The following is a 13,606-nucleotide window of genomic DNA, read 5'->3' as shown; positions in this document are numbered from 1 at the left end:
TATACAGTAGTAATACAATGTATTGCATGATTCTGAACGACTGCTCAGTTGTTGACTTTCCTATTGACAACAGTACAAAAGAGCCATCTATCTGACCATAGAAAAAGTGCAGGCTTCCTCCAACAAAATTTACTGACAATTGGTTGATCCCAATTGAAAATACTTTGACTCTGTTGAGATCGCCCATCTCTGAAGGTCATGCCCTTTCAGCACACATAGCTTAAACTACAGATTTCCCTCCAAATATGACTGCCCTGCTTATACAAACAAAAGAATAGGGGCAGCAACCAATAATAGACAGTGGCCAGAAGGATATTTGAGTTAGTTGAGTCTTGGTTGAGTGAACCATGGTAGCAACACAGTGATTCAATACATTGTCTTCAAAGTTTGATGTACTGGTCAAAGTAAACCCATGAGGATACAAGTTGCTAAAATTATGGATTACACTTATGAAGGCATGGGGGGGATAACTCACATTTACAACTGCACAGAGAAATTATACAGAACTCTTGACTACAGAAATCTATTCACACTCCCACTTACAAACATAATGTACATATAGACTGACTGACAAGCTGACTGCCTTTCTTTGCTTGACATGTGACATTTGGAGTATCACAGAAATAATTCCTCTGCAGTTCAGTCTTAGTCTGGCATGTATAAATACTATAATTCCCAAATGACCAAAGGTAGAAGGTGTTGACATTTTTCACCTGAGTGCATGTCTTCGTGTTACACTGAACATCTGTTTCAGGAAAGCTTAGGTCTCTCACATTCACAACAGCAGCTTTGTGTCCCAACTACAGGGAATGCCACGGACCTGAGCCAATGTGCAACCATCTAACTAAGATCATCCTCTGTTAGTGCAGCAAAGGATGTACATGTACCTTATGGTTTGTAGGTTGAACAAACATGTGACTTTCTGACACTAACTTGTATAGACAGTCTGGCAGTACCAATGAAGTCTGTACATAGAGAAAACTTGTTCTAATTGTGAAAACTACAAAAAGCAAGTGCTGTTGATAGGAGCTGGCACAGCAGCCAAGTACAGATACCCGTGTGGTTATACCGAGGGAAAGGACAGGATAGCTGGGATAACTGCACATGTTAGTGAGTGACGTAAATGGTGAACCTTCGACAACAACTTACTTATGCACTTTATAGTTGGTAGCTGCATGACGATTAAGTTTAATCAGTACACAAATTATGTAATAAATACATGTAGTTTGTATGTCTATGTATTTTGGCCATGAATTAGAAGTATCAAATTTTAGGCAATGTATAGTCTCAAGTTGAACTGTACATTGATGTAAATGTAGGAGTACAAGTATGTCTACAAGGTTGATATGTTAATAAAGAATTGAGAATTAAGGATTGTAAGAACAGAGGCATATATATCAAATACAACATTGTCACACAAATGCCAAATAGCATTGATGTGTGCAAATCTTATTTCTGTAACTAAAACAAGTTTGGTAAATTGTACTGATACAACATATAGGTATAACCTCCACCCAGGCATAACCACAATGTCTGTATGTGGCGAAATATCAGACAATTTTTGTGGGGAAATTAAAGTTGAGAACCTGTGCTAATTGAACATGAGTAATTCAACTGGTGTATTACGCCGAAGGGCGGGTATACCAGCTATATAGATATGGATACGGAATTCATTAAGTTATAACAAATATAATACATTAAGGCTGGCACTTGGATGGTCCTTGCAGCTCTGAATACAAATGATTGTCATGGGATCAGTTAAGGACATATCTATTTCAGGCTCAAACTCCATGCCAAATGTGGAGCTGTGGAGACGGTTCCAACATACATGTACATGCAGTTTTTAGAACCTACATGTAATGTTACTCATACTAGCCATCTATGTCATTGATTCATATTCCAGAGCTGTTGCTATTCAATGTCTCAAAGTTATGTTTATCCAAGCCTACATGACACACTGTACATGTAGTTTCAGAGCATTCACCTACAAAAGTGGTCAGTGTGTCACAGTCAACAATTCTTCCAAAGTAAACCTAAGAAGCTCTCTCATCTGTAAATGACAAGCTTCAGAGAGTTTCACATTATTGTGAACTAGCTTATAAGTTATATCTAGGTTAGTGGACTAAGTAATCACTTAGCCAGCAAGTCTAGGAATTAAACATAAATCCTTTGGTTGAGCACTTTCAATGACTTCTGGCCTCCTGCGTCATAGGGTGCCTTAGCAACGGAAAGACGGCTTATCGATGTCTGATCGGCTGACGTTTCATTCCAGACAAATGCAACCTGTCGGAGCCTGTACCAATTTGCTTCAATTGAGCCTTCAGGTCAATGGCAATATAATGGTTAATGAAAAAAAAGAAATACCAATACTTTGGTAGCAGTGGATCTTAAGATGACTAGTAAAAGGTGGATTGACAGGTAGAGTCGCATGGAGGATTTTTGCTTGTTTTATGTTTAGTCCATCGTGTCTACCATTACTTAAATGAGAGTGGCTGTTGTGTTAGGGATAAGACAGGGCTAAATATGGCATTTTGTTTGTTTTGCGGACGTGCCAATGAATAAGTGTGTCAGGTCACTCGCACTCTTTTCCACATCATCAAAACAAACAGCACGCATTTCCTGCTTGTGGGGTTATGCTTGGGTGAATATTTCCGTTGGCTACCCCCCAATTCTGATTATTTCCATCCACATACATGTACTGTACATGCATTTACACATCAAGTGATAAGAACAAAATATTAGAAAAAGTGCCAATATCTTTTGGATATCTTTAGATTTACTTGGGTCACAATTTGTACACTATTTTTTGCAAGACGTTAAACAAAATATGATGCCCAAGATATTATCAATCTTTATGGCTGGGGTTGTTGGTAAAAAGTTTTGAACAATTTAATAGTATGAGCAGGAACAAAACAAAGTTTTACAGGTGCGTATTGATTGAAACAGTACAGTGCTATTACATGTGATGAGTCTCTTACCAGAAACTAGAGCTTTGATCATATTTTCAGAACCTCTGACTTAGTTAACCTTCTCCCTGCTGCCAAAGACTAACACCATAACCCAGCTGCCATAACCAATACAAAATTGGTGCCAAATGGCTACTCAAGCAGGGAGAAGGTTAAAGCTGTCCTTGACAAGAGCACTTACAAGGCACAAGCTGCCTTTCACAGTGTATGATTGAATTCGTCCCTACTTGACTGGACATTATACTCAAAGTCACTTGACCTCCACTGCAAACACATCAGCACAAGAGGTACATGCATGAGAGGCTGAATTCATATGAAGTAATTGCTTTGGTTAATGGAATATTTGAGTGTCCATAAATTGGGGCTCACAAAATTAACTTTGTATGGGAGAATCAAAGCTGATGTGGGTTAAAGTTTGCCAAAGTAATTTTCTTGTGTTACAGGGTTGTGACTAATTTGCATTTAATTGTTCTGGTGTTGATGAAATGGCTCATCATTTAGCCCAGCAGAAATAAATGAGATTTAACATGTTTGGTTTGACATCGCACTACTTTTTTTCAAAGCAAGGTAGTAGTAATCAACGATATGAGTAATTACACACAGCCACCAAATTCAAGGGAAAATGTCACATCGGATTTTTTGGCATGCATCAAAAACTCTCCAAGATAACATCAGTAGCATACATGTACCCTTTTGTTACGATACTTTTTTAAAGATATTTTTCTAGATCAAAATGTAGTTACAGGGTACAGGCAATACTTTTCACTCCTTCAGTTACACTTGAATACAATAAACCTTTACACTACACAAAGTACATGTATGTACTAGTATGCAGACTGAAACTTATCCAAAGTAAGAAATGTACACATGCAATTACATTTCTACGAATTGAAGCAAAAAGTTATTGACAACGTTACACAGCTAGGGACACAATAACATACAAAGGGGAGCACTTCCATCAAACTTAGAGACTTATTGATATGACCTTGCAATCCAGCTTGGCTGAGGGTCAAATGAGCCATTTGCCAAAAGGGTAAATACTAATGATATGAGGTGTTGAGCGATCCTCGTATCAATCAAAATGTTCCATCAGTTGTGAAGAACAATTGCAACTGTGACACTTGACCTCTATTCCCTCCATGGAAGTATAATACATAGAATATAAGTTTTTGATACTTTGTTCCTGAACCGCTTCAGTTGCTTTTTAACTATATAAACCAATAAAAATTTGGGCCAGGGGTTGGGTATTAAGTTTTTGAATTGAAGACTTCTTATATTCACAACAATTTACTGTCTTGCATGTCCTATGAAATAAAAATCTACAATCATGTAATATTCATGTCACTCCCTCAACTCGTGTGTTACAGTACCACTTGGTTTGCCCTGTCAGCAGGCATGTGTACCATATCACATGGTTACTGGCGATGAAAGCGAATTCCGCCCTGGGTACTTTGACCTTTGAAATGACAAGAAATTAAACATCTGCTGAAGTGATATCTACAAAACATGTACAGTGTAGTACTACAATTAGTACAAAGGTCAAATTCTACAGCAAACAAGCTGTGAACACGAATCTATTGTCACTGAAATAATCCAACATTTGCTGACTGATTTAACTTTTGTTTTTCAGTTTGACTGTTCTAAACTGTGCAGTAAGATGAATTTGATAAAGACACATTCCAGACAGTTACATTCACAAACCTGATAGGGTAAATACACATGGTGACAGAAAGGGGTTGACAACATTTTGTTAACCCCACTTCATTGATAGCAAGGGCACATCTCAAACACGAGGGGAAAATTCATTTCAATTGGTAAAGCCTGGCTCTTGTAAGACATTGGTTTGATGGCATAAAATTAACAATACAAATATCAATTACAAAGGTCCACTGCTAGATGAGAGTGCCTAATATGAGACACGTTTATCATGAAAAGGAAGGTTGGGCTGTCAAAAGTTTTATAAATCTATACAAAAATTCAAATAATAACACAAAACCACAATCACAGGGCCCAATTGGTACACAATGACTGGAGAAGGCAGGAAATTAAAAGCCCCCGACCCCCACCTATGACACAAAATAATAATTGGGAAAAGTTTCATTAGGGTACGAACACAATCTCCATGTAGGTGACACATTTTTTGAATACATGTGCAGGAGGACAAAAGAAAAAAGTCTTTAATTTGTTGATTATTAAAACCGATAGTGACTGCGTGTATATTGGAAGGGCATATATATCATTCACAGCATACAGGAATCTGCTGACGAATTCAACAAAACAACAGAGACTCAGAGAGCTTTGCTCTGATAAAGCAACACATGTAAGTGCCCATCTGAGTTATTTACTCACTATACATTCCACTTTCAGCACGCTGATTACACATTTCCCATCCTCTTGGTCTTGTGCCAACAAGTCCATTACATGGTATATATAGATGTATAGGCGACATCTATAAAATCACTTGATTCTCAGACAAATGATCCTAACAAAAGACAAATCTTACACATATACTAGTAATACATCTAATTTTCAGTCTTATGTTTTTGTATGAATTTTTGTTGTTTTATTCATTATTGACTTTCAATGTTAGATAGAAGAAGGCAACTTTGTTACAAAGTTGCCTTCTTTTATCTAACCAAATGTAGTTAGTGGGAATAATATCAACAACTATTTTCAGACTCTGCACTCCTCCCATGTTTCCTTGTGACCTGTCCCTAACCTATGTGCTGTAAGTTGTACAGTGATGAATGGTGACCTGCCAGTCTGGAGCTCAAGCTGATTAGTACCTTAATTGGGCAATGTATGCAGACCCATGTCTTGATTTGGGCTTGATTTAAAGCTGATCCAGGAAGGTTACTGGTTTGATTAATGGAATTTATGCAGCATTTTAGATAAGACTGCCATGGCATGGGTGACGACACAGGACAGAAAAGATTCTTTAATTGTCGCCTTTTTTTATTCAACAGTAGGACTTGCAATTGTGCTACCAAAAGGTATCCTCTTAAGAAGAACTTGAAAGAATTCAAAGTGCAGGCAATGAGCTATTGGTCATGAATAACAGTACAAGTCTATAGACCTAGCACTAGCAATTAGTTTGAGGATACCAATTCAGTACAACTTGGAGATTGCTTTACCTGTACTGTAGTTGATGAAAATTTCATATGCATCATTAGAAGTTCTTGGCCCTTAATTGCAATGTGTTTTATTGGCCTTTCCTGGGCACTCTTGCTGGTAGTAATTATTGTCATCATCATCATCATCATCATCATCATCATCATCATCATCAGATGGTGTTTTTTGGCGATTAGATCAGTCTTACTTACAAAATGACATACATGTACCTTGTTTGCCTTACAACACAAAATTTATGTGACAGCTGGATGGTTAATGGCTACTTTGTTGCACATCAATATATTTATTCTTATCTGTTTGTCTCGATAGTAAGAGCTTGCATGTTTTCAAGCTCAGATTTTCTCTCTATTCTTAGCTGCTCTTTCAATGCTGTCACTTCACTTACTCGAGAATGTGTGAACATACCAGCTGGCTACATGTATCTACAAAATTCTGCTGCTTTTACTGTCCATTGCAACAGTCATGACAAGAAGAAGTTACAACAGCAATCCAATCATTTGCCAGTGATATTTCATGTGCACTTGTCCATTTCCTGTCTTGTTGCGAACCTCTGTATGTTCATTTTCAGCAGTAATAAGTATACCGCAAGGTTTGTGGTTACAGTAAATTAGATCAGAGAAGCAATCTGCATGGAAATACTTGGGTTAACCCTATCAGCATGCAAATAGCATCTGAATGTTGCACATACGGTATTATATGTACCGAAGACAACAAAATCCCACTAAGGTGATGTACCGTTTTGTTAATACATGATTTAAATCAGGGGATTAGCTATCTCAAATGTAACTGTCAAAGTATAGGTCAGCATTACACAAACTCATTGCATGATTTTATCATACTCTCAAATATGCTGATTGATGGCTTTCCGTCAACGACTACCTTTCTGCACACACAAAAAAAATAAACAGATTAGCAGGATCATACCAAACAAATAAGGTCATGATTGTATACAAAATACTGAAATACTTTTGTTGTTTTTATTGGATTTATGCCATGCTGTATCCATTTCCATCTGGCTACGTAACTGCCCAAGTGGCCAGATCCAAGGCAACATTTGGCTTCGCCCAGAACGCACATGCACAGAATACATTCTGTAGTCTACTGCTAAATTACTCTAATATGGATGTTATCATTGCCATTACCTTACTGGCTTACTGGTGATTGAAAAACATGAAAGGAACCTTTTAAAGTTCTTTTTATCAGTGTTTTCTCCTAGTAGTGGACACTTTCAGACTTAGCTGGTGTGATTTCTATAATTAGCTGTCAAACCTATGTTTCAAAGCTGCTGGTGCCCACCTTATTTTGATTTTCTGCCAAGGTTTGCCCTTGGAGTGCCAACAGAATGACCTCAGACATCATATATTGAGGAAATCAAATCAGCATAAATATTTTCTCACAAACAGAAAATACTTATGCTGATTTGAGAATTTTCTCAAAGGGATACAGTGACAGGTATGTCTCATAATCATTCACTACATCCCTGTGAACATTATACCAAGACAAACCTTTTATTGTTTGAATTCATAACTTCATTTGCATGAGTCACATATATTGCATAACACTAATTTGCATAGACATGCACTGATACCATTCTGCTCTTTTCGTCTTAGTAGATGATCCTACAACAGTATAGTACCCCTTCAGGAAGCACCTAAATGTTACATGTATCAAATAAGTTTGCAAGTGCACACCCTCCCTTTTTTCATGGCAAAATAGACATTCTACAACTACAAGGGTTTACTCTGAAAATAGAGCCAGTCCCTACAAGTTATATTTATACCTGTGACATTTTAAACCTGGCAGTAGGTGTGTTTATATGCCAGATCCGGCAACTCTTCCAGTCAATCAATACATGTATATCCATTTAGCAAATCTTCATTTCCTGGCCATGGGCAGAGCACAAAACTCCTAACATTGCTATTATGTTGAAATATACAAACATTTCAATAGTGCGTATACATGTACATTTTGTACTCTGGCAAAAAAAGTGCATCAATAGCGATTGATCTTTTTAAGATATTCTATCGAATGAAAACCTGTTTTCAAAAGAGCTAACACTTTTGAGGAAAACATATGTTACCAAGTACAAGTTCAAGACTTAGAAAGGCCTTCACCTACACTGTTTGACTGAGTACAACAATTCCTGACATACATTATTCGGTATGACAAAGGCAGCAATGCTACCACACCTGTACATCAACGTAACAGGGATATCAGGTTTCCACTGGCATGTTTACCATTGTTCGCCTTTGTATTCATACCAGGGAAAACATGACAATTACTTAGTACTCTGCGGGCTTCATTACGAGGGTAAGAGACACAACCACTTGAGTTGTGTTTGTTTAAGTTTAAGTGCATAAAGTTTTTTTATACAGAGGAGAACGATCAGAATGCAAAGATAAATGAAAGCGACAAACTCAAGTCTTGCCTATATTAATAGCGATGCTCATCAGGTTGTCTCCATCTAAGCAATGGAAGTTTGCCAACAACTTGAACTTATTACAAGTCAGACACCTCTTCTCTTTCTTTCGTCTCTAGACCTGTCTTTTCTAACCTCTCTTGGCTGGTAATAATTTCTTGCACTGTATAACCACACAGTAATACCAAAACACAACACATTTTGACATTGATCCTTGGAACATTGAACTTTGAACGTAAGAATCATTCTTGCAAGGGGACCATTACATGTTGCTGTCATAATGTTGTACCAGAGACAACTGACTTAAGTACATGGTGTCCAAATGTAGTTGACATTTGGTATGTGCTGACGGAAGCACACAATGCAGGTAGGAGAATTTGCATCATTTGTTCCATCTAAATTGTTACATTGTCTCTACACATATCTCGTCTTTTTTTGTACGCTAACCCTATCTGTTATGTAATCATTTTGCAATGAGACATACCAAGCAAAGTGATTTGAGTCTGAGCATGTCACTGCAACTTGCACATGTCATATGAATGTACAGTATACGTCGTAATTTGCCATGATCCCAGAGCTTCTCTATGGGAAGCAGCTATCAGATCAAGGGTTAACATTGTTGCAGTATCAACAAGATATATAGCACTGCAATGAACAGATGCAGCCTGTTAAAGGGACGTATTGTAGAATCTGGTGGGCAAAAACTACAAATATTCAGAATTTGAAAAATCTACATTTAGATTCACATTTGTAATTTATTTGTTACTTATTTCCAACATGTTGTCACATTTCCATCATTAATAAACGACTAAAAACGCAAAACACGCAAAATCTGGCTTATTTTTATATAATCTAGCGGCCCACATTTTTCAATATGCAAATAAGCCAGCGTAGAACGCTAAGAAAAATCCGAATCGACCGTTGCGGTTGGGGTTCCAGCTTCACAGAAAATCACCACAAGTGAGCAAACTTCAGAACGTCGCGCGTTCGATTGCGTGTTCGGTGGTTCGTCGGAATGTTGGACAAAATGGCGGACAAGTCAAGCGGCGGTGGGGATTGCGTATATATCTTTTTTTCAATACGTTCGCACGACACTTCAAAGTTGCATCCATACGTGATGAATATTGCTGTGCAGTGTAATAAGGTATATTCTACTAATTATGTAGAAAGATAACCAAAAACAGTGAATTTTGTTTCATGTTCATGTTACAATACGTCCCTTTAACAACAAAAAACTCTAATCTCTTACACCGAAATCTTATCTGATAATAAACAGTGACATCATTCACTTGATAGAAAATGTGAAGGACAGGGCTTTCACTTACTTTTATTTTCAGATATAAGTTATTACGTTTTATCATTCATGTAACAGGGGAAAACATATAAATTAATCATTATGAATTTTTTATTCATTTATGAAATTGACATCTCAAAGAAAAGTGGAATGCTTTCATCTTCAATCATCAGTATCAGTTACTAGTACATAGTCTTAACTTTATGTCCCCGCCTTTGAGATCACCTTTTCATGTCATCGGATAATCCCCCTGGATTTGTACTGTCACAAGTTCTGAAGTAGACTTCTACTGGAGAAGAGGATACATATGCTATTATATAAATGGTTTTATTCGCAAATTCATACAGAGCTAAAACAACATTGCAGCCTAATGATACAAAGTAAAAAGGCTGAATTACGCAGTTTCAGGGAATACACAACTGTACAAAATATCATCAATATTTACAAACCTAACCAAAACTGAACAACAAGGATATGTAGAAACGGTAGTAGGGTGATTACACAATAGGTATAAGTTACAATACGCTGTTCAGGAGTTTTGACAAGTACGGAATGGCACTGTTCCTGTACCTGTCAGATCTTATAAAGGGTATGCTAAGCTGGAAACCCCCTTTTAAGTCCATATTGTGAACTTTATTGCGGGTGGGGGGTAGCCAGGGTCGAAACGTTGGTGAATTCATCAGAGATTTTGCAAACTTAAGACAGAGTGATTCCCTTCTTGCTTTTAAAGTGCAGAGGTTAAAAGTTGAAAGTGCGTCAGCATAGGAAGTATAATTATTGCCAAGTATGATTCTGAGGGCACGTTTTTGAATGCGTTCAAGTTGGTGGGATTGTAGAGTGGTTAGACCTGCGTGCCATACTGGGACTGCATATTCTATGACTGGTCGGACATATAGTAAATAAATTTTGCAAAGATCTTCAGTGCAGACACCAGAGCGTTTTAGCTTTTTAAGCCAGAAAAGGCGCGAGCTTGCTTTTTTTATGATTGTTGTGACATGTTTTCCCCATTTCATGTCGGCAGAAATCCAAACACCCAAAATACAGGCATCCTCAGTGTACTGAATGGCTTTGCCATTCAGTAACATTACAGGGGAAGGGGTAGGATCCTTCATGAAAGAGATACAAATTAATTTACACTTATCTTCATTCAATGACATACAATTTTGTGATGACCATGTGTCCAGTTGGTTAATTGTTGTCTGCATAGAAGATTGTTCACTGAAAAGTCTACTTTCTTTTACCGTTAGATCATCTACATACTTCCATCTGTTAAGAAAAAATTGCATCGCATCATTTACATATACTAAAAAGAGGACAGGCCCTAATTTTGTACCTTGTGGAACTCCTGATGCAATTTTCTCCCAAAACGATGTTACACCTCGGTACCGAACACACTGTGTACGGTCATTAAGAAAACTACAAATCCATGGTAAGATTGAAGTGCGTACACCACAAGTCAACAGTTTCGGATTAGTAGAGTATGATCGATTCTATCGTACGCCTTGCTAAAATCAGTTAACAGAACAGTCTGAACAGTTTTGGGGGTTTCAGCGTCACGAAGAATAGAGTCGATCAAATTTATCAAGTAGTGAACTGATGAGCGCCCCTTTCTGCTGCCATATTGGTTGGGGTCCAAAACTTTGTCTATGTCTTGAAGAACCCATTTAGTAATAAAGGATTCGAACGTTTTTATAAAGACAGACGTAAGTGATATAGGTCGTAGATTTTCTACTGATGCTGGGCTTTTCTTTGGAATTGGAGAAATAACAGCCTCCTTCCATTGTTTGGGGACACGCCCCTCCTCCAAAGAGCAATTGAAAAGATGGGCAAGAATGTCACTTAATTCAACAGCAAAGGTTTTGACGATTTTGGGGGAAATGTTATCCGGACCACAACTTTTCCTGGCATCAAGGCGTTTCAAAATTTCATAAACTTCATACGAATGAATATGCGGCGGTTTTGAAGGAGAAGGCAGGTAAGACGGCAATGACTATCAAACTGTCATCTAAACAAAATAGTGAAATGATCCATCTCTGATTCTCTTTATAATAAAGTTTATATTCTTTTTATCCCTGAGACATAAAAAGAAATCAATGACATTTTAGATTTTGTCTCAAACCTACTAATCATGTGAAGCTTAGCACTTGTGGACCTCACCATGTAAAAATACAACACACCTATAGGATTATGCAACATTCAGCCTTTCTTGGAATACCGGGTTTGTATCTAGAAAGGTAAATGAACTGAGGGACAACAATCTTTAAATTTCAACCAGCCCCCAGGAGCCCTCTCCTTTGAATAAACAAAATTGCCGACAAAGGCCTTTAAGAAGGTGTCATTTGTCCACAGAATATAACAGAGGTCAACAGGTGGTCTCACCTCACTTCCTTTACAGTACACATAATTACTACCTGACACAATGTATATTCTAACAGGGTGGAAATACAGGTACAGTACTATAGCCTACATGTAATACAGTAATCCTTTCCTATATACAAGATATTACTCTCTCCATTTATCTAAATCACTGCAACAATGATACACTGGTTTTCTGACATCTTGATAACAAGTACGTTACCAAATAAATCCAAAGTATACAGCTAAATCCAACTTTTCATGTAATGCATGTTTTAATCTTGTGTCCTCTATCAGTTCTATAGGATACCAATTTATGATTGATCAAACTGGAACAGACTATTTAAGGTTAACAAGTACGGTGACTGTGCATAGAAAATCAGTAAGCTCAGAAACTGTGGACAACAGACCCTAATTTCAAACAGGCACATAGATGTCTATACAGGTGTTCCTTGAAGAACACAATGTAAAACCACTTTACAGGAGCGTCTGGGACATACACCCCCACTTCAAGCAGTTAGGCAATATTCCAGCAACTATTTCTCCTCCACTCAAATAAATGTAGCTCAACAATGCATCAGTTACCAAGGTCTTCCTGTTCACATGGTCATAATCTGTGTGTATTAATATTGTAATCATAAATTTTTCAAGGCTATGAAATATTCAGACTCACAGAACATAAAAGCCCATGTTTGCACGACTGCCTGTTAACACACCCACAACAAAGCAACAGTTGTCAATTAGCTTTCCTGCCAGAGAAAGGGGTGACAAATCTATTTACTTCAAAGTCATAACTTATTCTCCCAAAAAAATTCACAGGACTTCTCTAGTTCTTTGAATTCTATAACCTTGGGTGCACAGTCACTGGAAGTAGATATTGGCATCATTTACAGACTTATTCACTAAGTTATTGGGGTATTTGCATCATACCAAGATCTGTTAATGATCTGCATACATCACACACTTGGTGGGTCCATGTACTCATTGCCTAGAGGGTAATACATTGTCTCACAGTTGACATAAAACAGGTAGTACAATTCACAAGGTGGGATCAAAATATCTTCATCCTATTGCAGAATGTTGTCAAACAACCCAGAGCAAAAAAAAATTACAAAAACGGCTGATGGCGACTAACAAGCAGAAACCTTTTGGAGGGGACACTTATATTATAATTAGAAGCATGTACTACCTATAAGTATAAAAGGTATAATGATGTAGCCCTGGTTAACTAAAGCAACCATCCACCTACCCACCAGTACCTTCACCTGACCTGGTCGTTGGGGGGACAAGGTAGACATTGCGATAGAAATTTGTCAGCAGACTTTCTTTCATCCTGTTTAAACCAGGATTCAGGAATCAGGATTCACCCAGACACGGGATTGATCCCGGTTTGATCTGATGAATCCACCTCCAGATCAGAATTAACCCCCCCTTAGAGTC

At 37.6% G+C, this 13,606-nt stretch overlaps 1 protein-coding gene across 4 annotated transcripts in view; it reads right to left on the bottom strand.

Moving 5' to 3' along the window:
• LOC136430907 (inositol polyphosphate-5-phosphatase A-like) overlaps positions 1-13,606 on the bottom strand; it is a 145,846-nt gene that overhangs the window by 129,605 nt on the left and 2,635 nt on the right. The gene's annotated exons all lie outside the window — the stretch shown is intronic.

Source organism: Branchiostoma lanceolatum, chromosome 3 (genome assembly GCF_035083965.1).
Source record: "Branchiostoma lanceolatum isolate klBraLanc5 chromosome 3, klBraLanc5.hap2, whole genome shotgun sequence".
NCBI classification, from domain to species: Eukaryota; Metazoa; Chordata; class Leptocardii; order Amphioxiformes; family Branchiostomatidae; genus Branchiostoma; species Branchiostoma lanceolatum.
The sequence above is the reverse complement of the archived record's forward strand: the minus strand, read 5'-3'. Positions and strand labels throughout refer to the sequence as shown.